This window comes from Lissotriton helveticus, chromosome 6 (assembly GCF_964261635.1).
Source record: "Lissotriton helveticus chromosome 6, aLisHel1.1, whole genome shotgun sequence".
Lineage (NCBI taxonomy): Eukaryota > Metazoa > Chordata > Amphibia > Caudata > Salamandridae > Lissotriton > Lissotriton helveticus.
Window position 1 is genome coordinate 2,090,507,409 of NC_136067.1, and position 22,240 is coordinate 2,090,529,648.

Sequence of the window (22,240 nt, forward strand, 5' to 3'; positions counted from 1 at the left end):
GGACATCACCTTGGTGCCATCGTTCTGCTGCCTTGGAACTATTCGCGCAACAGTTTGCTACTGATGACCCACCCCCGCGACGCCCCATGCCGTTATTTGCTGGGTGGCAACTTACTAGACATCACTTTCGTGTCATCTAGATTTCAGCGCGTTCTGCTGCCTTGGAACTATTCGCACAACAGTTTGCTACTGATGACCCACCCCCCGCGACGCCCCACGCCAGAAATCTGGACGTTGTGCTGCGTTGGGACTATTCGCACAGCCGACCGCTACTTCGTTGTTTTTCCCTAAAAATGTTTATATGTTATTACTATTTTTGTTTTCTTGTATATATTTATAAATTATTAAAGTTTTATAATCTTACTACTTTGTCGGAGTGCTATATATTTTTAATGTGACACATAATTGTAAAAACTTTGATGTACAAAGAGTCATCCCTGGAATCTTCCGCTTCAGGCTCGGTCCCCTCCCCAATCACAATACAGGATGGTTTTCAGATAATAGCAACGCTTCTGCTGTGACGGATCTCATCGAGTGTGGGCCTTGATCTACTATAACTCCTTTGAAGAGGGGTGATTCTTTACAGCTGTGGCCATAAACTACATCTGCAGGGCTAGCTGATACCCTAGGACCAGCCTGGACAATCGGACACAGAGGAAAAGGAGTGTCAGAGGGTGCGGTAGTGAATAGGGCGAAAGGGAGGTGTCGGGCGGGCACAGGGTGTGATTCTCAGGGAAGAGCAGCGCAGATGGGGGGAGGTTTATTACCCATGCATAAGACAGAGAGCGGGGGTGACCACTGCCTGGGGGAGATGCTTGCGAGGGTGGGGAGCCATGCTAAGGATCGACAGCGTGCACAGAGTGGGTCTGGTCAAGGCATCTAAAATGGCTGCCGTGCACGACAAAAGTGTGGCATTTGAAAAAAGACAAGATGGAGCAGACAATGTTTTTCAACACTTCCTGATTTCCTTCGAATCGAACGTTAACAGACGTTGGGGCATATTACCAAAGTTAAGCGATATTTATCCCTAACGATGCTTAGCAACGATTTTTTTACCGTCAGAAATTATCGCAGATAAACCTTGCTATTATCAAGGTTTATCGGAAATACGATAAAAAACGACCGCAATGCATTAATATCGCTGAAAACTCAGCGATATTCATGCATTACCGAGCTAATGCTCTTAGCCATGTTATCCACCTCCCATTGGATAACATGGCTAAGAACTGCTCAGGGCAGGTGGTAGCTTTTGGAGATATTCGCGCTTATCTCGAATATTTCCAAAAGTTGATAATAGGAGATAGCGATGTTAGCGACTGTTTCCAGTCGCTAACATCTTGGCATGCCCACTTTGCATGTCATTAGTGATAAATATCACTCACATGCAAAGTGGGGCCCAAGATGGTCGCTATCTTCTACTAGCCGTCGCTAACTGGTGTTAGCAACAGCTAGGTAATACACATATAATTTTATCTCCGCGAAGCGGAGCGCTGTTACAGATATATATCTTGTTTCTGAACGTTAATTTATCAAAATGCACTGAAGCACATATATTGAGACCTAGCAAAGGCACATCGGGCTACCAGTCCCTACAATTTTGCCAAGTTTCGTGCAAATCCATTCAGCTGTTCGATCCTACCGAGAGACAAGATGGCGGCCGCTACGGACTGTTTGGAATGTTTACAGACACCGGAGAGCCAATCAGCTTCGCTTCGCAAAGCTCTGTAACGCGAAAAGTACGCGAAGCGGTGCGCTGTTACAGATATATATCTTTTTTTGAACGTTAATTTCTCAAAATCCACTGGAGCACATATATTGAGATCTAGCAAAGGCACATCGGGCTACCAGTCCCTACAATTTTGCCAAGTTTCGTGCAAATCCATTCAGCTGTTCGATTATTATTATTTTTATTTTTTTTTGCCCCGCGGGGCCCTTTTAAAACCTCCACATCAAACCTAGGGGGTGAGCGACAATGTACTATGCCCCCTTATGGTCATTTGCCCCTTCGCTTTGGCCTCCTCTTGTCTCTCGATCCTACCGAGAGACAAGATGGCGGCCGCTACGGACTGTTTGGAATGTTGACAGACGCCGGAGAACCAATCAGCTTCGCTTCACAAAGCTCCGTTGCGCGAAAAGTACGCGTCCTGGGGCGCTGCCCGGTCCGCTGTTACAGATATATATCTTTTTTTAAACGTTAATTTCTCAAAATCCACTGGAGCACATATATTGAGACCTACAAAAGGCACATCGGGCTACCAGTCCCTACAATTTTGCCAAGTTTCGTGCAAATCCATTCAGCCGTTCGGGCTAAAAGTGAGGCCAACCGCCCTATGGAAATTAACATGGGAAAAACGCGTTTTGGGACCCCCCTTTTTTCTCGGCCCCCCCTTGACGAACCCCCCCAAAATTTTCAGGGGCTGCTCAGAAACAAAATGTGCCATTTTCCTGAAAATTTCAGCCAATTCCGTCCACAAACGCCAAAGTTATTAGACATAGAATTTTCAAAAATCCCATAGGGAAAAAATCCTAACTATATATACCTACTGGCGACCGCCAGTAGGTAATATATATATATTTATAATCACGCAAAGTTCAACAATTGATGGCACTCCACTCGAGAAATCTTTTAAACAGCATTTATTTTAGGCTGCGAAGGCCTACGCGTTTCGAACGTTACGTTCTTCATCACGGTAACATTTTGAACAATAAGTCCCTTTTCACTTTTGCTTTATATACACATTGGTGCTCCTAATGCATTCTCCATGCATGCGCGCTCCCCATGCGACGAGGCAAGTTGCGAGTACATACATATTTATAAATCCATATTTTATACAACTGTATTAATGACATTGATATTTCTTCCGATATTTTTGTACATACCATTATAAGTATAGGATGTCGATATTTTTGACATCAATATTGTGGTCACTACATTTTTGTATGGGGATATTTTGAGTGTCGATATTTTGTCGTGTACTGTGAAGAAGTGCTCTGGTGCAGTGTCGTCTCTTGTTACACATGCTACCTGTGACCTCACTGAATGCAGCCCACTATATTATGTAGAACATATTGACGCCCTCCTGAAATAAGGAGTGGAATGGAGCAATGTGCTGGCTGAGCCTTCTGGTCCTAGGAATCACCTGTGGAAGCCAGATTAAGTTGCCTGGGATGGAGTGGAGAGGGGAGAAGTTCACCGGATCAACATGCTTTTAGTTATTTTAGCTTAACTTCTGTCTATCTGTTCTATTTCAGTCAGCTTAACCCCTTGTATCCAGAGGATGGCTCAGTGCCATCTTCCGCATGAGTCCTCATATCCCAAGGAAGGCTCCATGCTGTCCTCACACTTGAGGATGGAAATCTCTCTGGTGCAAACACCATACGGATTTCCTTTCATTTATTTTAGCCTCGGGAGGTTGGGGGATAGATTCCCAAGGAGCCTGAGGCATTCATTTTTCGGTGTAATGACAATCGGCACACTTGGAACACAGACGTCATTATATTGAAAATGAAAGTGAAATGAGCCAATTGGCTCATATTATTTTCACTGAATCGGTGCTTGGGGGAATATTTTTACTCCGAGCACCAATTTATATGGATAACATGTCATTGGAAAGGGAAGGATCTCCCCCCTTTTTAATGGTAGCTTTTAACAGCACTGTCTCTCATTGCACCCCCTGGCGGCAAATGGGCAATGCCCCTCCCTCTGCCCATCCCCTAAAGTGTTTCTGCCCCCCTGGAGTCAGATTGGAGACCCTTACCTCCAATTTGCCCTGGTAGACAGTCCACTAGACAGCAGGATTGGTTTATTTTAGCCATCACTTGGTCCGGGTGGCTCACCTAGTCATAGGTCTAGCCATCGCCCTACCATATAACCCCCAGCAGTCTTTGTGATTAGAGATGTCTTCATCCAGTCTGCCCCCGGTGAGGGCAGAAAACCCACTAGACCACCAGGGACTATATTTGCAGGGGCTACCCCCGGCAATGGGCTTTCTCTACTTCCTCTGTGGGCCCAAAAGTATTTCAGCCACCCCAAGGACATTGGAGGCTGTAGCCTCCAATCTCCCCCCCTAGTGGGTGCAGAAACCCCACTAAACACAAGGGATTTTTAATGGGCCAAACATGGGTGGGCGGCTTACGGAGGCATTGGGCCAAGCCCCACATACCCTATAACCTTCATCAGTCTTTCTACTGCCTACAAGAGCACCATGCACAGTATTTGGAGGGGGAGTGCCCCCTGGCAATGGGTTTCTGACCCCCTCCCACTGTATACTCAAAGGTCTTTCTGCCCCCCAGAAGCAGATTGGAGCTTCTAAACTCCAATCTCCCCCCAGGGAGCAGAAAGCTCAATACGCTAAAAGTGATGTAGCATTTGTATCAATTCAAATGGGAGCACGGTGGGTGGTAGATATTTTATGGATTCTTGTTGATTTCGGAAGTTCCCATCACAGAAATTCAAGAAGGAAAATGTGCAATTTTAGGCAAAGTGTTAGGTTTGCAGAGCACTGTAAGTCAGAAAACCTTGTGGGATTGAAGCGAGGCATATCACTGTGGACTTTGCTGGGTGTCTAGTTTTCAGAAATGTCTGGATTTGGTAGTTTTCTCTGGGTGGCCGTTGATACTTGGCCAAATCAGATCATTTTGTGACATCTTTGCAGAAAACGGGTCAGTTTAGAGTGGAAAAATGTGATGATCCTTTGTTGCGTTTTGGGCCATTTCCTGTCACAGGCACTAGGTCTACCCCCACAAGTGAGAAATTCCAGTTTTTTCAGAAGACTTAGGAAAATATTGGATGGATTGAGGAAAATGTGTTTTTAGTCAAAGTTTTAGATTTGCAAGTGATGAAAGCCACACAAGTCACATCATTGTAGATTTCCCTAGGTGTATAGTTTTCAAAAATGTACAGATTTGCTAGATTTCCCTAAGTGTCAGCTGATATAGGGCAAAACATCCACATCTACCCGCTTAAAAAAACAGGTACATTTTGAGTGAAAACATGTGATGTATCCATGTTGCGGTTTGGGCCATGTCCTGTCATTGGCACTAGGCCTACCTGCACAAGTAAGATGCCAATTTCATCAAAAGACATGTGGGAGTATAGAATAGTGGATATTTATTATTACCAGTTTGATTTTGCTGCATTTGTGCCATCCAAATGTACGCTATTATTTAACAAGGATGACATTTTGGAAAAATACCTTCTAAATCATATGCTCATATGAGTACCCACAAATTCAGAGATGGACAAACACCCACTGCTCATAAATTCCATATCTTGGGCCCATATCAGAGATACATAAGTTACCTTACTCCTATTTTTCACTCTACATATGAATTGGTGTGTACTCAGTACGCAATGAAAACCATTGTACGGTACAGTTCAGTTGTTGGTTCTGTGTACCTCGGGCTCTTGGAGAACCTACAAACCATGCATATACCCACAACCAACAGTGTCTAGTGAACGTAATTGTACCTTGTTTTGTAATCGGCCATTGTGACAAAAAGTTGCAGATGAAAATATGATCCCAAATGTCTGGTTTTTCTACTCATTTTCCATATTATTTTATTTCAGCAGTTAGTGTTTGGGGGATCTACACATATGACCTATTGCATAATTGAGAATGTTGTCTACTTTTCCGAAAAATATAGCTTTCCTGGCTCAACTGTGGGTTTCTCACTGGTTTGCACCACAAATTGAAAGTAGGTTGAAAGCACAAAAAATAAGAACAATTGGATACCTTGAATGAAAAATGATAAACATTTTTTTTTTTATTTATCTCGGAATGCTACTGTACGCTGGAAGCATGCAAACTTTTTTTGTAACATTTGTATGGAAAAAAAACAACAATTTTATCCAGAGCACTTATTTCCTATTGTTCCCCCCAAAAATCCAAATGTAGCAATATTCTGGCTTTTTACCTTGGGTGCCTTAAAGAATTGCCAGGACGTTGAAAAAAAGGATGCAAACTTGGTGTGGATAGCTTAATTGGAATAAAAACATAAGGAGACCTAAGCGCTACCTATCCCACATAGCCAAAATAAAGCTTAGAATGGGTGAGTGGGGGTGGCCTAGCAGCGAAAGAGTTCAATCTTTTTGGAAAATAAAATCCCATTTTTTTTAATTTTAGATAAATGACCCCAAAAACAAGAGCACCAGTTGCTTATTTAACGGACCTGGCAGAAGAATGAACCTGGCATGAAATTACCAATAACACATTCATCTTCCAAGACACTAGAGCATTCTTGGCACAACAGATGTTTGCGCAGTTAGAACAGCGATGACGCACAGTACAGCCCTGGCATAGGATGACTGCGGGTAAACAGAGCCCCAGAAGGTCCCTGTGATTCAAAGCATCTCTAGATGAAGAGCTTACCTGGCACATAAAGTAGGGTTAGTACATCAATTGTACAGGCACGCCCAAGGCACCGGCGCCTGCCGGTCACATAGAGCAGGGTTAGTACATCAGATGGTATAGCACATAGAACGCCACAATTATCCAGGCGCTGGCAGGGTCAGTTGATGAGCTGAATAGCCAAGTCTTTGGGACGTTTGGTACTCTAGAAGAAATGGGGAGGTCTGTAGATGAAAGGGTTTCTAGTTCCATTTCCTTGCTGCTATGTAGGAGAGGGAGTGACCTCCGCATCTGCTAAATTACAGCCAGGGGGTGAGGGTTGGAGAAAGGGAAGCAGAGTTGGGGGTGTCGCTTGAGCTGATGGAAGTATAGAAGGTGGTTCAAGTAGGAGGACCAGTCATTAAATAGGACCTTGTATGCATAGGCCAGGAGCCTAAACCAGCATCTTTTCTATACAGGAGCCAGTGGGTTTCTCTGCGGTAGGAGATGATGTGAGTTCATCTAGTGATCTGGCTACAGCCTTCTGTATAGTCTTTAGTTTTCATTGGAAATGATCTGCGATCCCAGCACAGAAAGCTTGCTGCAGTCCAGTTGGCTGGAGATGAGGGCCTGGGTGATGATGTCTCTGGAGCTTTGGAGTAGCCATTTGAATATCTTATGAAGCATGAGGAGGATGAAGAAAGAGGAGGAGACGGAATTTACCTGAGTCATCATGGTTAGCTTGTTGTACAGGTGTTGTGCTGGTGCCGCTGGGACGCAGCGCGCATTAGGATATACATTGGGCAACAGTGCGGCATTATTATTCATGCTAACTTATTCAGGCAATTTACTTATTTTTATGTTCGTTTTTTAAATCGGCGATGTTTGCAATTTTGCGGCATCCTGCAGGGCAAAGGCAGTCGCTTAGCTTTTTAAACATACAGCTGATACCAGTTTGTCAATTGTTGCTCCTACCTGTTGCACAGAGCTCCCCTCCGCCCCGGTCCATCGCGGCTCTTCTGCCGTTCGTGTGGAGGGCGGCTCGCTCACCGCGGCTACTCGTGCCGGTCTGGTGGAGAGTGGGTGCCATATTGGAAGAAGCCTGAAGGGCACTGGGATCAGAGTCAGCGGTCCAGTTGCCCGAGGCTCACTCCCGTAAAGCGCAATGTGCTTGAGGGAGCGCAGCGGGCGCGACGATGGCGCGCTGGAGGTGCGCCTAAGGTAAGCCCGTCTGCGCCCGTCCGAGAGCGTCCAGGACCCGGGGCCACAGACTCTGGACAAATTTTTACTTACTCTGCCTCTGAGTTAGTTGCACTGAGACCCATTGGTAATTCGGAGCCCCCGTTACCCTCACACACTCTGAAACGTATCTCTCAGTCTAACATTGCCAAAGATACCCTAAAAACTGCCTCCCTATCCACGATTTCTTCACATACGGACTATGTCTTCCCTAACAAATTTTTGTCTAAGTTCCGATGTATCTACCTTAATACACGGTCAATGATTAAACATCAGGTAGATATTTTTCTTCTATTGACGTATGAAAAACCCGATATTCTTTTTCTAACAGAAACTTGGCTCACCCTTGATTCACTACCGGACATTCTTGCATCTCTCCCCTCTGACTATTAAATATCTTTCTGCCAATCGCCCACCTGGGAAAACAGAGGGGGGAGTAGCTGCTATTATTGTCAAAACTCAACAATTCCGAGAACTCTCACCTCTGCTGCTGCCGAATACAGAAAACATTCTCATTAAATTAGACACTGATAGTGGGGCGTTAGTACTAATTCTATTATACCGCCCTCCTCAGTGCATGGCTACGTTCCCTTTTTTGTTAGCAGAACAATTGGCTTCTTGTGTCATCAATTACTCTAAACTTATTTTAATTGGTGACCTGAATTACTGGTTTGATGATGTGGCATTAGATTCTCAAGCAGCAGAACTGAAAGATCTACTACTAGACATTAATTTGAAACAACATATACATCTTCCGACTCATCAGAAGGGTCATAGCCTTGATCAAATTTGGTCATACAATCTGTCTCTATCTTCGCCCTTTATATATCCTTGCAGTTGGTCAGACCACTTTTTTATACATTTTTCATTTACAATTAATGAAAGTGTCAAACCTAGATCACAGGCCGGCAGAGACATCCGGAAATGGAAATCCATAGATCTACCGGCATTTTTGAACACTCTGGCCACCCCTCTTCCCTCTCAATGTGGGGATATAGAATCTAGTGAAAAGATATTTTCAGAAAGGCTATATCAAGCTGTAGATCACTATGCTCCTCTAGTAAGTGTCCCTAGATCACGAGGGAGGGAGGTCCATAAATGGTTTACTCCAGAATTGAAGAAATTAAAACTTAAGATCAGACAGAAAGAAAGGAAATGGAGAGCTAAATATTTACCACAGGATAAAGAGGTGTATTGCTCCGCTAGGAAAATATATAAAAAAAACTCTCTTACAATACAAAACTAACTACTTTTCATCAAAAATTATGATCTCCCTGAATAAATCAAAAGAGATATTTGACACAGTGAACAATCTTTGCAACGATGATAGGACAGCTCCTCCAATAATTCCTACTCAAAATTTATGCAACTTACTGAATGATTTTTTCCGGGACAAAATTATCACTATAAAACAGAATATAACTAGTTTTCCCATTCCAACTCTAATAGATGATATATTTTACAACCCCTACACATTAGACACTTTTCCTCCCATCGAGTTTAAAACTTTCTCTGATCTCCTTACTCGTGTCAAATCTGGATCCCCTGATGATATTTGCCCGCCTCATATTTTTAAAGAAATAGGACTTGCTATCCCTCAAAGTATCTTCCCTTTATTGAACAACTCACTTGCACAAGGCAAGGTACCTAATGGATTTAAGCATGCTTTGTTGATCCCTTTAACCAAGAAATTTGGTATGGACCTATATGACCTTACGAATTATAGGCCGATCTCCCTTCTACCCTACCTATCAAAAATTCTCGAAGCCCATGTGTCTAAATGTCTTTCAAATTTTATTGAATCTACAGAATATTTGGAACCGAATCAGGCAGGTTTTCGGCCATGCCACTCGACTGAGACGGTGATATTGGCGGTCCAGAACACCCTGAGATCTAACGCAGACAGAGACGTTCATCAAGCATTGGTGCTCCTGGATTTGTCGGCCGCGTTCGACGCGGTTGACTTTTCCATTCTTGTCAACCGTGTCGAGCAGGCCGGCCTCAGGGGCCCTGCCTTGAGTTGGTTAAAATCTTGTATTTCTGAACAATCTCAGTCCGTTAGATTGGGGATGTTCACAGCCCCAAAAATTGTCTCTACTTGTGGAGTACCGCAAGGATCGTCTCTGTCCCCGTTACTTTTTAATCTATATTTACGCCCCCTATTGTACGCTTTGAAAAGCCACAAGGTTACACTTTTTAATTATGCGGACGACTTGCAACTCATTTTTTCTCTGGACTCCTCTGATGCAGTGGCTGAATTCCAAAAAACTATGTCCCATATCCAGAGATGGATGAATCTGAACCATCTGAAGCTCAACCCGGGCAAGACAGAACTTATCTTGCCCGGGAAAAGTGAAATCAGCTGGGGACCCCATTCCTGGCCACCCGATATGGGAACTCCTCCCACCAAATCCTATACTGTGAAGAGCTTGGGGGTAACTATTAGTGAGGATCTATCATTAAAAAACCATATAGGGATGGTAGTTGCATCTAGCTTTTTCCAATTGAGGAAAATAAAAAAAATCGCCCACTTTCTAACTCACTCAGCTCTGATTCAGGTAATCATCGCTTTGGTGCTATCTCGGCTTGATTTTTCTAATAGTTTGTACCTAGTACTTCCAGTAGGTCAGCTTAGGAGACTACAGTATGTCCAGAACCAGGCAGCCAGGCTCATAAGTAAACAACCTAAATGGCAATCCATTAGGCCAGAAATGGAAAAGCTGCACTGGCTACCGGTAGCTCAGAGAGTTGCATTTAAAGCCGGCTGCATTATTTTTAAAGCTCTGCAGGGCAAGTACCCTAAATTTATAAAGAATTTGGTATGTAAACATACCCCCTCACGTAATCTCCGTTCTGCCCATCTAGAACTATTAAGGGTCTCCCCATTCAAGAAAAAACGTCAGGGAGGCAGCGGCTTTCATTACCTCGCCGCCTCCCTTTGGAATGCCCTTCCACTATCTTTAAGACAGTGTGATACCCTTCTTATTTTTAGACAAACCTTTAAAACATTGCTTTTTAGACAGGCCTACTCCTAAATAGGCGTCAAATGCACCCTTGCATAAATGTACTTTGATGTTATGCTGTGTTCTCACAAACTTCGATAGCGCCATGAAGCCCACGGGCGAACGTGCGCTCAATTAATAATAATTAACATAACATAACATACCAGAAAGATGCCTAGGTGCCTTACATGATCAGTGGGGTTAGGAGTAGGTCCAAGTTCTGAGGGCCACCAGGATCTGCCCCATGGGCAGTTTTTGTTACCAAAAATCAGAACCTTTGTCTTGTATGTGTTGAGGTTCGGGCAGTTCTCCTTCATCCAGTTGGCATCGTCAGTCATGCAGTTGTGGAAGTTTTGTGTTGGTATTGGTGGTGTTTTCAGAGCAGGAGAAGATGAGTAGTGTGTTGTCAGAATAGGAAATGATGCTGAGGTCATAAGTTTGATAATGCTGGCAAGAGGTGTTCCATAAGTGTTGAAGAGGGTGGGGCTGAGCAAGGATCCTTGAGAAACCCCTTAGATGATTTCCTTAGGTTCAGAGGTGAAGGGGACTTTTTGGGTTCTTTCAGTGAGGAAAGTGGCAATCCAGCTCAGGGCAGCTCCCTGGATGCCTATGTTGTGCAGCCTTGTGATGAGTGTTTGGTGGGAGACTGTATTAAGGGCTGCAGAGAGGTCTAGGAGGATCAGAGCCACAGTCTCTCCTTAGTCGAGCAGTGCTCGGATGTCGTCAGGTGCTGCGGTGAGGGCTGTCTCTTTGCTGTGGTGGCTGCTGAATCCGGAATTGGAGGATCACTATATATAGATCAATAGCTTGAGTTTCTGCCCATTCTTGTACATCTCGCACCCATGGATTCAACTTTGAGGCCATTAGTGATAGCCATGTAAAAGCTGTTATTTGTTTATTTAACTATAATGTTATGCCCCTCCTGTGGTATTCTTCTACCTTGGTAGACTATCATTATAGATGGAATCGCTTTAGGAGTTGAGCTCATTGATTTAAGGACTCACTACTGATATTGCAGAGTGAGCTGCAGAAGATGAGTATGAATCTCAGCAGGACTATCACATCCGTCTTTCTACCAATGTTGTTAAATTCAGTACTAATAAACTGAGCTATTGTAGGTACGTTAGTCACAGTGCATTGAAACAGAGAAATGTTAGAGGTGACTACTAAAGAAAAGCAAATTACTCTTACTGTGCTAGTCCTTGTAAAGGACGAAGATTGTAGCTATCTGTTTGGCTGGGGATACTTTATATTGAGCTGCATTTTTATGCTGGTCCTTTTCATACCACCCAATCAAGAGGTATCATAAGCCAGTACAAAAATACTATACAGAAGGGGTGTTTTTCCTTTCAAATATTAAGTCTACACTTAAATGCAAACGTTCGGCATGGATACGCACTATGATAAGTCTCACCATCGATGCCTTTCTGTTTTATTGTCCCAAACTGGGAACCTTGGAGTTTTTATGGGGTAGTTGTTTTGTTTAATTCTCTAGTGTCTGAGGTGTATGAATTGTGATTTGCGATTCTTGCTAGTGGAAGAGAGGACTATATCTAATGTGTCATGTTATCTATTCGGGGGGAATATTCCATGTCTTCTGTCAGATGTGATGATTGTCAGTCTTTATATAACCGTTTACTGTTTGCGATCACAACACCCTGGGTTCCCTCCTCCATGAAGTTGACATTGATGCAATATTACAATTTCCTTCATATACTCCTAGTTTTTCTTGATGCTCACAGTGACTGTATCCGGCCAGCTCTCTTTGCCAGTTTTATTGCTGACTCTTCTGTGCTCTTTCATGACATCCCCCACGTATATTGTCTGTTACAGACCTCGCCGTTGGGTAGACCTCTTTGCGGATTTTCAGTATTTCCTGGGCTTCACAATGTTCTTTATTTTTCCCACAATTCTCTTCCCAAAAATGAGTGCTCACCCTTCTCTCCAGGAAATCTGGCTGAACAGTGATTGCATCAGAACATGATTCCAATGGTTGATGGCTTCTCTCTAGGCTCTATAATGAAGATCAAGATTTATTTTTGACAAATATATATGCACCCAACATGGATGAGCCAATATTCTGGCTTTCTCTTATTAAAAAACTAAATGGATCCCATGGCTCGTTATCATTATTGATTCTAAGCCAGCCAGATACAGTTGAAAGCCAACTGTGGTGATTGACAATTATGAAAATGAGACAGATGTTGATGAACTGAACAATGAAATGTATAATTTTTTCAGAGGAAATGAAGGTTTGGTGCCTCCCCATTGATACTTGGGGACACAATTGTATTTTTCATGAGAGGTCAAATTATTTAATATATAGCAAAAAAGAACAAAGACATCAAGGACTCTTTACAATCCTTGGATGCAAAAATAAAAATGAAAGAGGAAGCTTTCAGACATACTAATAATAATAAGGCCCTACTAGAGGAAAATAAATACACATTTAATACAATTGTCAGTTAAAAAGCTTATCTTTTTGTGCAAGCCCCAAAATCAAAGCAGCTCCTCTTCTGTAATAGGACGGGTAAAGCACTTGCCAATGCACTTAAATCCTAAAACATAGGCAATCATATCAAGTTCATCACAGCTCGAGATAGTTCACAAAAAGTTAAAACCAAAGAAAAACTAGAGGTTTTTAGAGATTTCTGCACAAGTTTATATACCCCTCAGAACAAACTGAGCAAAATTGAATTTTAAAATCCCTCCCTATTGCCTTTGTGTCAGACATGGATAGCGAATGCTCAAATAAACCAGTTATTTTGGATAAGATTACCTAAGCAATAAATTCAATTTGCTTTGGAAAGGCTCCACAACCTTATGGGATCACCATAAATTTGTGTAAAAGATTTATTTATTTATTTTATTTTATGGAGTTTGTAGAGCGCGCAGCTACCCCCGAGGGGGTGTCCCGGCGCTAAAATCCAGGGGTACCCAAGTGAGAAAGGGAAGAGAAAAAGAAGGAGATGAAGGGGAAACTAGAGTCCGGAGAAAAGCCAGGTTTTAAGTTTGGCTCGGAAGATGGTTTCAGAGGGACAAAACCTCAGTTCAAGCGGAAGGGAATTCCAGAGTCTGGCAGCAATGACACCAAAACCTCTGCCACCGGTTCTGGACAGTCTGAAACGGGGCGAGATTAGGAGGCGGAGGTCATTGGATCTCAGGGATCTGGTGGAGCGGGATATCGAGACCCGATTTTGCAGGTAAGTAGGACCGAGGTTGTTGACGGCTCGATAGGTAAGAGTGAGGACCTTAAACTGGATGCGGCTAGCCACAGGGAGCCAGTGGAGTTTCCTCCGGTATGCAGAGACAGATTGACGGTACGGGATATTACCGATCAGTCTGGCTGCAGCATTCTGGACGATCTGCAGCCGACCAATCAGGTACTGGGGGGCCCCTGCATAGAGGCTATTGGCATAGTCCAGGTGGGACGTAATAAGGGCCTGGGTAACTGTGCGGCGGGAATCCATGGGGAGGTACGGAAGGATCTTCTTTATCATGCGAAGTTTCATGAAGCATGCGGAAGTAACTTTGTTGATCTGAATTTTACAAGACAAAGAGTCATCAAATTGGAAGCCAAGGTTCCGAGCCGAGTGAACCGGGGATGGGGCAGGATCAAGAGCCGTAGGCCACCACCAAAAAGAGGGGATAGAGGTTTTCTGATTAAAGAACAGAACCTCTGTTTTGTCTGCGTTCAATCTAAGGTGGTTCGTAGTCATCCAGCCACTGATGTTAAGAAGGCATTGGCGGAAGTTGAGAAATGCAGAGTCAGAGTGGTCCCGAAAGGAAAACACCAGCTGTGTGTCGTCAGCGTAAGAGACCACCCTGACTCCGTGAGATTCCACCACGTCCGCCAAGGGGGCCAGATAGACGTTGAAGAACAGGGGGCTTAGGGCGGAGCCCTGTGGCACCCCACAAGACAGAGGTTTTTTCTCTGACTTAAAAGGGCGTAGCAGTACCCTTTGACTCCTGGATGAGAGGAAGGACTCGATCCAGCCGAGGGCAGTGCCACCGATGCCTATCTGCTTGAGACGATCCAGGAGGATAGGGTGCGAAACCGTGTCAAATGCCGCGGACAGGTCGAGGAGAACCAACATGGCCTCCTCGCCCCTGTCCACGCACTCCCGGATGGTCTCAGACACCTCCAGCAGGGCTGTCTCGGTACTGAATCCTGCTCTGAAACCGGATTGGGATCCATGAAGCAGAGAGTGGTCTTCTAGATAGTCCGTAAGTTGGAGCTGTACGGCTTTCTCCAGGACCTTGGCGGGTTTGGGAAGAAGGGAAATGGGGCGGTAGTTGGAGAAGACAGCGGGGTCTGCGTCTGCCTTTTTCAAAATGGGAATCACCAATGCCTCCTTCCAGGTGGTTGGGAAGAAGCCATGGTGAAGGGAGGCATTCCAGACGGAGAGGAAAGGGCAAGCCAGTGAGGGCGCCAATTCTCCCATGATTTTAGCGGGGATCGGATCGGAGGGGGCACCAGATTTACAGCCAATGAGTAGTCTGATAGCCTCGTCCTGGTTAAGTTTATTGAATGCAAGGAAGGATGGAGACTCAGGGGGACTGATAGGGGAAGATGGAGTGACAGACTCTGTGGGAAAGGAAACACAGAGTTTGTTAATTTTATCCAGAAAGAAATCTGAGAGTCCCTCGCAAAGAACCTGACAGGCGGTATTCTGGGGGGCCCTAGCCGGAGGGTTAATAAAGTCTTTGACGATGTTAAAGAGCGTTTTAGATGAATTTTTGGCTTTATTAATTTGAGCGGCAAAGTGGTCTTTCATCGCGCATTTTTTAAGTTTAAGAAATTGTTTTAGGGCCGTTCTGTAAAGGTGTTTCGCTTCAGGGTCGTAATTAAGTCTCCACTTGCGTTCTAGAGCCTTACATCTGCTTTTCTCCTCCCGAAGGGGGGTGGAGAACCAGGGAGCCGAGGGTCGCGACCTGGTGGAGGAAATGGTTATCTGGGGGGCAATAGAATCAATTGCTTTGATGAGAGTAGAGTTCAACCTGGAGACATTTTCATCAATGTCCGGGGAGAGATGCTCCGACTGATAGTGGAATAGTGGATCCAGGGTAGCGCAAGTGACCTTATGCCACTTTCTTCCCAGTTCCTTCCTATGGGCCATTGGGGCAGATTTACGTCCTATAGTGAAAGAAAATGGGACGAGGTAGTGATCGGTCCAGGTCAGAGGGAGAGGCTGAAGGACAGTGATGAGCGGAAAGTTGGCGAATATGAGGTCCAGGGTGTGACCAGCCACATGAGTGGGACCTACAACCAGTTGTTTAAGATTGAGGCTATCCATGGTGTCCACCAGGTTGGTAGCCTTGCCGCAGAGCGGGTTGTCAATGTGGAGGTTAAAATCGCCCAGGACAATGAAATTTTGATGTTTAACAGATAGATCGGCCAATAGGTGGACCAGGGCAGTGAGGGAGGGGGCGGTGACGGGGGGGGGACAGTAAACTAGAGTGCCAGCAAGGATTGCTGACGCGGAATCGGAGATTGAGAAGTACATAGCTTCGATTGTACCTATTTCAGTAAGTTTAGTGAAAGTCAGCTGGAAAGAGGATTTGAATATGACAGCTAGACCACCACCAGACTTACCTCCGGCCCGATTCAGGCATTTGATGTCATAACCTGGGGGGGTAGCCAGATAAATATCCGGCGAGGAAGAGTCTGTGATCCAGGACTCAGTTAGGAAAAGAATATCCCATTCATCAGACGAGATGGACATCCAGATGTCATTGGCGTGACAGGGAAGGGATCGGCAATTGATCAGACCTGCTCGTAAGGTATACTGATTAGAGGGTGATGGCTGTGAAGGTGGACACGGGGAGAGACGAGGTTGGCAGGGCGGGAGTGTAAAGTTGCATAGTGGGCAAAAATAATGAGCAGTTTCCAGGTGATTGGGGATGCAGCGAGGGCAGGTCGGGTATGGGCGCGTATTAAGTAGGTGTAGTTGGGTAGTAGTCCAGCAAATGCGGGTGGACTTAGAGGAAGAGGCAGGGGGACTGGCCCTGGGCCCGGTCCAGGCCCGGACGGGCCCAGACGGGCTTGCCTTTGGCGCGCCTTCGGCGCGCTGACGGCGCGCCCGCTGCGCCCGTCCGCTGCGCTTCCTGGCAAGGCACATCTTTTATGTCCGTGTGAGAAGGAGCATGGGGGTGTGGCCAGCTGAGGTGGGCGTGTCCGCCGTGGCGCCTCGCCCTCAGTGATGGCGGCAGGTAGCGTTCGTTGCAGCGCTAGGAGCGCTGTTTAGGTGCAGAGGTAAGTGAAGTTAAAAGTCAAAGTATCACACACAAAGATTTTTAAAAGAGCATAATTCACTCCCGGCTTTCCGCCTCAGGAGACTCCCAAATTAGAGTAACGCGCTTCCAATCGCGCGCACTTTATAGTGTCAGGGAGGGGGCGTGGCCAGCTGAGGTGGGCGTGTCCGCCGTGGCGCCTCGCCCTCAGTGATGGCGGCAGGTAGCGTTCGTTGCAGCGCTAGGAGCGCTGTTTAGGTGCAGAGGTAAGTGAAGTTAAAAGTCAAAGTATCACACACAAAGATTTTTAAAAGAGCATAATTCACTCCCGGCTTTCCGCCTCAGGAGACTCCCAAATTAGAGTAACGCGCTTCCAATCGCGCGCACTTTATAGTGTCAGGGCGGGGGCGTGGCCAGCTGAGGTGGGCGTGTCCGCCGTGGCGCCTCGCCCTCAGTGATGGCGGCAGGTAGCGTTCGTTGCAGCGCTAGGAGCGCTGTTTAGGTGCAGAGGTAAGTGAAGTTAAAAGTCAAAGTATCACACACAAAGATTTTTAAAAGAGCATAATTCACTCCCGGCTTTCCGCCTCAGGAGACTCCCAAATTAGAGATAAGAATTATCACCCCATATTATTAATAAATATTGAAACAAAAACGATTTGCTAAAATATTTGCTAAAAGATTGGAACCATCTATCCATACACTAATCCATAACTCTCAAACAGGGTTCATCAGACGAAGACTTGTTAGACACAATATGCACACATTTTGTCATGTAATTGACTCCAACAATGTTGATTGCTCTTGATGCCAAAAAGGCTTTTGACAAGGTCTCTTGGCCTTTTCTTCATGCAGTTCGGGAATCTCATAACCATGGTACTGCTTTCATTATTATGGTTATGGCTTTATATGCTAATCCTAAAGCTAACATTAGAGTTAACAATACCACTTCTACATTTTTCAACCTTCATCAAGGCACGAGACAGGGTTGCCCTCTTTCTCCCTTGTTATTCCTACTCACCAGTGACCCTTTACTTGCACTTCTTAATTTGTCAAAAGATATAAAAGGTCTCCAATTTGGCTCCAAGACATATAAAACTGCAGGATGCAGATGATGTTCTTATCTTTAGCGAGGTTATTGTACATGTGATTCCTAGCATCACCAGCATTATTCAGAGATTTTCTCATGTTTCCAGATGCACCCAAAATAAAGATAAGACTGAAGTCTTCCCTTTCAATCCCTTAAGCGTATCCTCACAATTCAGGTAACTCAGGTCTTAAGTGGGAAACCAAGCAAATATCTAGGGATCTGGTTCTGCAAGGACTTGTCTGAAACACTTAAATATAATGAATGTCAGACTATTTCTAAAGTTAAGAACCTACTTTCTTACTGGTTGAAAAAATTCATTTCATGGTGGGGTATGCTTCAAGCACACAAAAGGATGATAACGTCCATTGTGAATTTTGTATCCCCTATGCTCCCCTGGAAGTTGTCCAACACTTTTTTCCAGGATATTGATAAAATAACCTCTACATTTTTATGGCGAGAAAAAAAAGCGAGGATCTCATACAAAGTTCTCAGGAAGAGCTTTGATTTGGGAGGGTGCAATCTCCCCAACTGGAGCCTGTTCCAAAAAGCCTTTTTAGCAATGCAAGGTGCCTTATAGTTTGCTCCTAACTCCATGAACTCTCAGAGATGGGTAGAGATAGAAAGTACTCTTTGCGCTTCTTTTAATCTTTCCACCATCTCCACAATGTCTAAGAGGATAATAACTAATATGGATGCTGTATGTATAGCAAAATACAGCCACTATCATTGTTCATGGGACACCTCACTGCATCTCTGCTACTGGACTCATCAGCTAACTCTTAGGAAGTGTAACCGCAAGTGTTGCTCTGACCGAAGAACATCTTTAGCCTGTGACAGGTACAGGATCATAGTTAGTTTGCCCGGAAAAAACAGCCACCCTAAGCACACAAGTAATATGGCACATCAATTCAGCTGCCACATTTACAACAGGGGGCATGCTCTGGATTCGATTTTTGCTGACTCTAGTCAGGTAAGGGTTAATAACATCCTCCCAAAATGCTGGACGGACCACGCCCTAGTCCTTTTCTCCGTAGTTCTCCCGTTGGACTACCCTAAGACCGGTAGTACGGACCGGTTAAAATCGGGAGACAATGGTCTAGGCTGTTGAGAGGTACAAATCTTCCAAATCTACTCTCTGACGCCCTTCAGCTGGCAGACAATGTGGATGATAGTTACAATGCCATCATCCAACAAATTACGACTTCCTTGGATAGGTTGGCGCCGCTAAGAACAACGCGGTATAGAACAAAAATTGCCATGCCATGGTTTTCGAGGGAGCTGTTCCAACTTAAACACCAGTGCAAGAGAGCAGAACGGAGATGGAGGAGACATTATCTGGAGTCAGATAAGGTTCTCTATAAACTGGAGTTGGCAGCTTACAAGTCACAGATCAAGTGTGCAAAAGCGAGGTTTTTGGAGGAGACTCTATTGTCAGCTTCGAACAAGGCACAGGCGTTGTTTAAAATGGTCAATGAGATGTCACGACCAGCCTGTGCTACTACAGCTATTCCAGCCTCCCAGCTACTTTGCGACTCACTGGCTACGGCCTTTGAGGAAAAGATCGCGACCATCCTGAGTAACTTGGGCCCCATGACAACAGAGTCCGACCACTCACTTACATCTGAGTTGGAGACTGGGAAAGCTAGGCTGGATAGCTTTCCTCTGCCGTCCTTTGCAGAGTTTGGTGCTTTAGCGGATAGTGTTTCATCAGGCTCTCCACTCGATGTACTCCCGCACAAACTTTGGAAGGTTTTCAGGGAAGAGTTGTTCCCTCCTCTCCACGCAGTTTGCTGCCAATCTCTTGACTCCACGCAGGTCCCAGACAGCTGGAAGCTGGCGGTCGTTTCCCCATTGCTGAAAAAAGAATCACTGGACCCCTCTTGCCCCGCTAACTACAGACCCATTTCACTACTTCCTTTTCCAATTAAGATCCTGGAAAAACTGGTCACGAAACATCTGTCTAGTTTTTTGGAAGCCAATGGTTGTCTGGATGCGGCGCAGTTTGGTTTCAGACCAGCACATGGGACTGAAACAGCCTTGGTGACTGTTTTGAGTGACCTTCGTTTGCGTGCAGACTATGGTTGAGCAGCCTTTTTAGTGCTGCTTGACATGTCAGCAGCGTTCGATACGGTCAGCCATGCCATCTTGACCAGGAGGCTGGAGGAGGCTGGTGTGTCGGGCCTGGCTCGGGACTGGTTGGTATCATACCTGACCAATAGACATCAGGTGGTTGCCTTGCCCCCCTTTAAATCTGCCATCAAAAGGGTTGGGCAGGGAGTTCCCCAGGGCTCGGCCATCAGCCCCATTCTTTTCAATCTTTACCTCCACCCCCTGGTCAAGCTAATTCAATCTTTTGGCATCTCAGTCACCAATTACGCTGACGACACCCAGCTCATCTTCTCCTTTGAGGGGGAGAATGCGGTGTCTCGGGAGACCTTTCACCATTGCATGGTCACCACGGCTAACTGGCTGAGTAACAACTCACTGCAATTTAACAGCTCCAAGACGGAGGTGCTGCACTGCTCAGTGGACCGGGCCCCTCGACCATTACCTCAGGACTTTTGGCCCCCCTCCTTTCAAGGCACGTCAGCTGCAGCCACATCAGTTCGAAACTTGGGCGTAACCATGGAACCGAACCTTCAACTAGATGGTTTCATTGATAAAACAGTATCCACCTGTATGGGTTTGCTGCGTACCTTGTGGAAGATTCTCCTTTTGCTTCCTGCCCATGCGAGACCAGAAGTAGTGCGCAGTGTCATCTTGAGCAGACTTGATTACTGCAATGCACTGCTTCTGGGGGCACCCTCCACAGCAATAGGTAAGCTACAACGAGTGCAGAACTTCGCGGCCAAGTTAGCACTTTCCCGTCGACGTTCTGACTCGTCTTCCATGGCACTGAGAGACTTGCACTGGCTTCCCGTCCCTAAACGGATTGAGTTCAAAGCTTTATGCCTGGTCTTCCGGGCTTTGCATGGATTGGGGCCTCTACCTCTACAGGAGTTGTTCTCCTGGTATACCCCCACCAGAGCCCTTCGATCAGCTTCTGCTTATTTGGCTGTTGTCCCCAAAGTTCGGAGAAAGCGAATGGGTGGCCGCTCCTTTGGCTTCACGGCATCCAAACTGTGGAATGACTTGCCACTGTCGCTCAGGGGCTCAGAAAACTTTTTTTCCTTTAAAAAATAATTAAAAACACACCTGTTCCCTAGACTAGTATAGATTCTCCTTTTGCTGATAAGGCTTTAACTCTGTTTGGGGATCTGCTTGATCACAGCGCCAGGATGCCCGTCGGGTGACAGTAGCGCTTTATAAGTGGGTTATACATACATACACATACAACCCCGACATGAATGAGGAACACCACAGACAAATCAGCACTGTGCAGACTGAGAAGAAACCGAAAGGTAACTCAGTGAGTTAGGTACTCACTATCCAGTTGGTTTATTTTGTGATCTATTGGTTCAGTGTCCTGGTGTGATTTGCCCTGGAACTGGCCATTGCCGCAAAACGTTCAAAGATTTATAACTTGTGCTATTTCTCTCGTCCATTGTTTCTACCACACACATTCTATTTTGATAGGAACTTACAACATATAGCTACAGAAATTGAATTTTGGAATTGATTGTAAGTCCCACTCATTCGAGGACCACCTCTAAAACCTATTGACTTTTAGAGACTACACATCCAAGTATCAAGCTTTTATATCAATACACGATAAGATTAAATCCAGAATATCATGTACCACGCTATAGTGATAGTAAAAGCATAAGTAGAAAAGTGGGATACCTTTCATCAAACTTAAAAGTAGGAATGGTTTGCATAAAGGAAGAGGGGGCTGTGCCCAAAAAATACCTCTCAGGTAGTGACGTCACTTCCACCCCATGTGACCAAGAAGTGATGTCACCTGTGACTCCTGACCCGGAATTCTTCCCATGGAAATTAAGTCATCAATGGCTACTGAGCCAGAAATTATTTTGCCCCTGCACCATCCCTGCCCTCCATGGTAGTAACATAACTTGGGGAGAGGGGTTGGCCTAACGGCTAAGGCGCTCGACCTCGGACCTGGGGATCTGGGTTCGAGTCTCGGTGTCGACGCCAAAAACCTCCTGTCATTCTGGGCAAATCACTTAATCTCCCCGTGCCTAAAATGAAAGTGTGCCCTCGTGTAACGTAACTGGTGCTATGTAAAGCGCTCTGATACCTGATTCGGTTCGGGTCTAGTTCGCGCTATATAAAACTCTGCAAAAAAAAAAACTTGCAGTCCAGGTTGCCAGGAAGTGATGTGACCCCCATGTCACCTGACCCCGAAGTCCAACTGACGTCATTCATTGCTCAGTACCCAAAAGTCAACA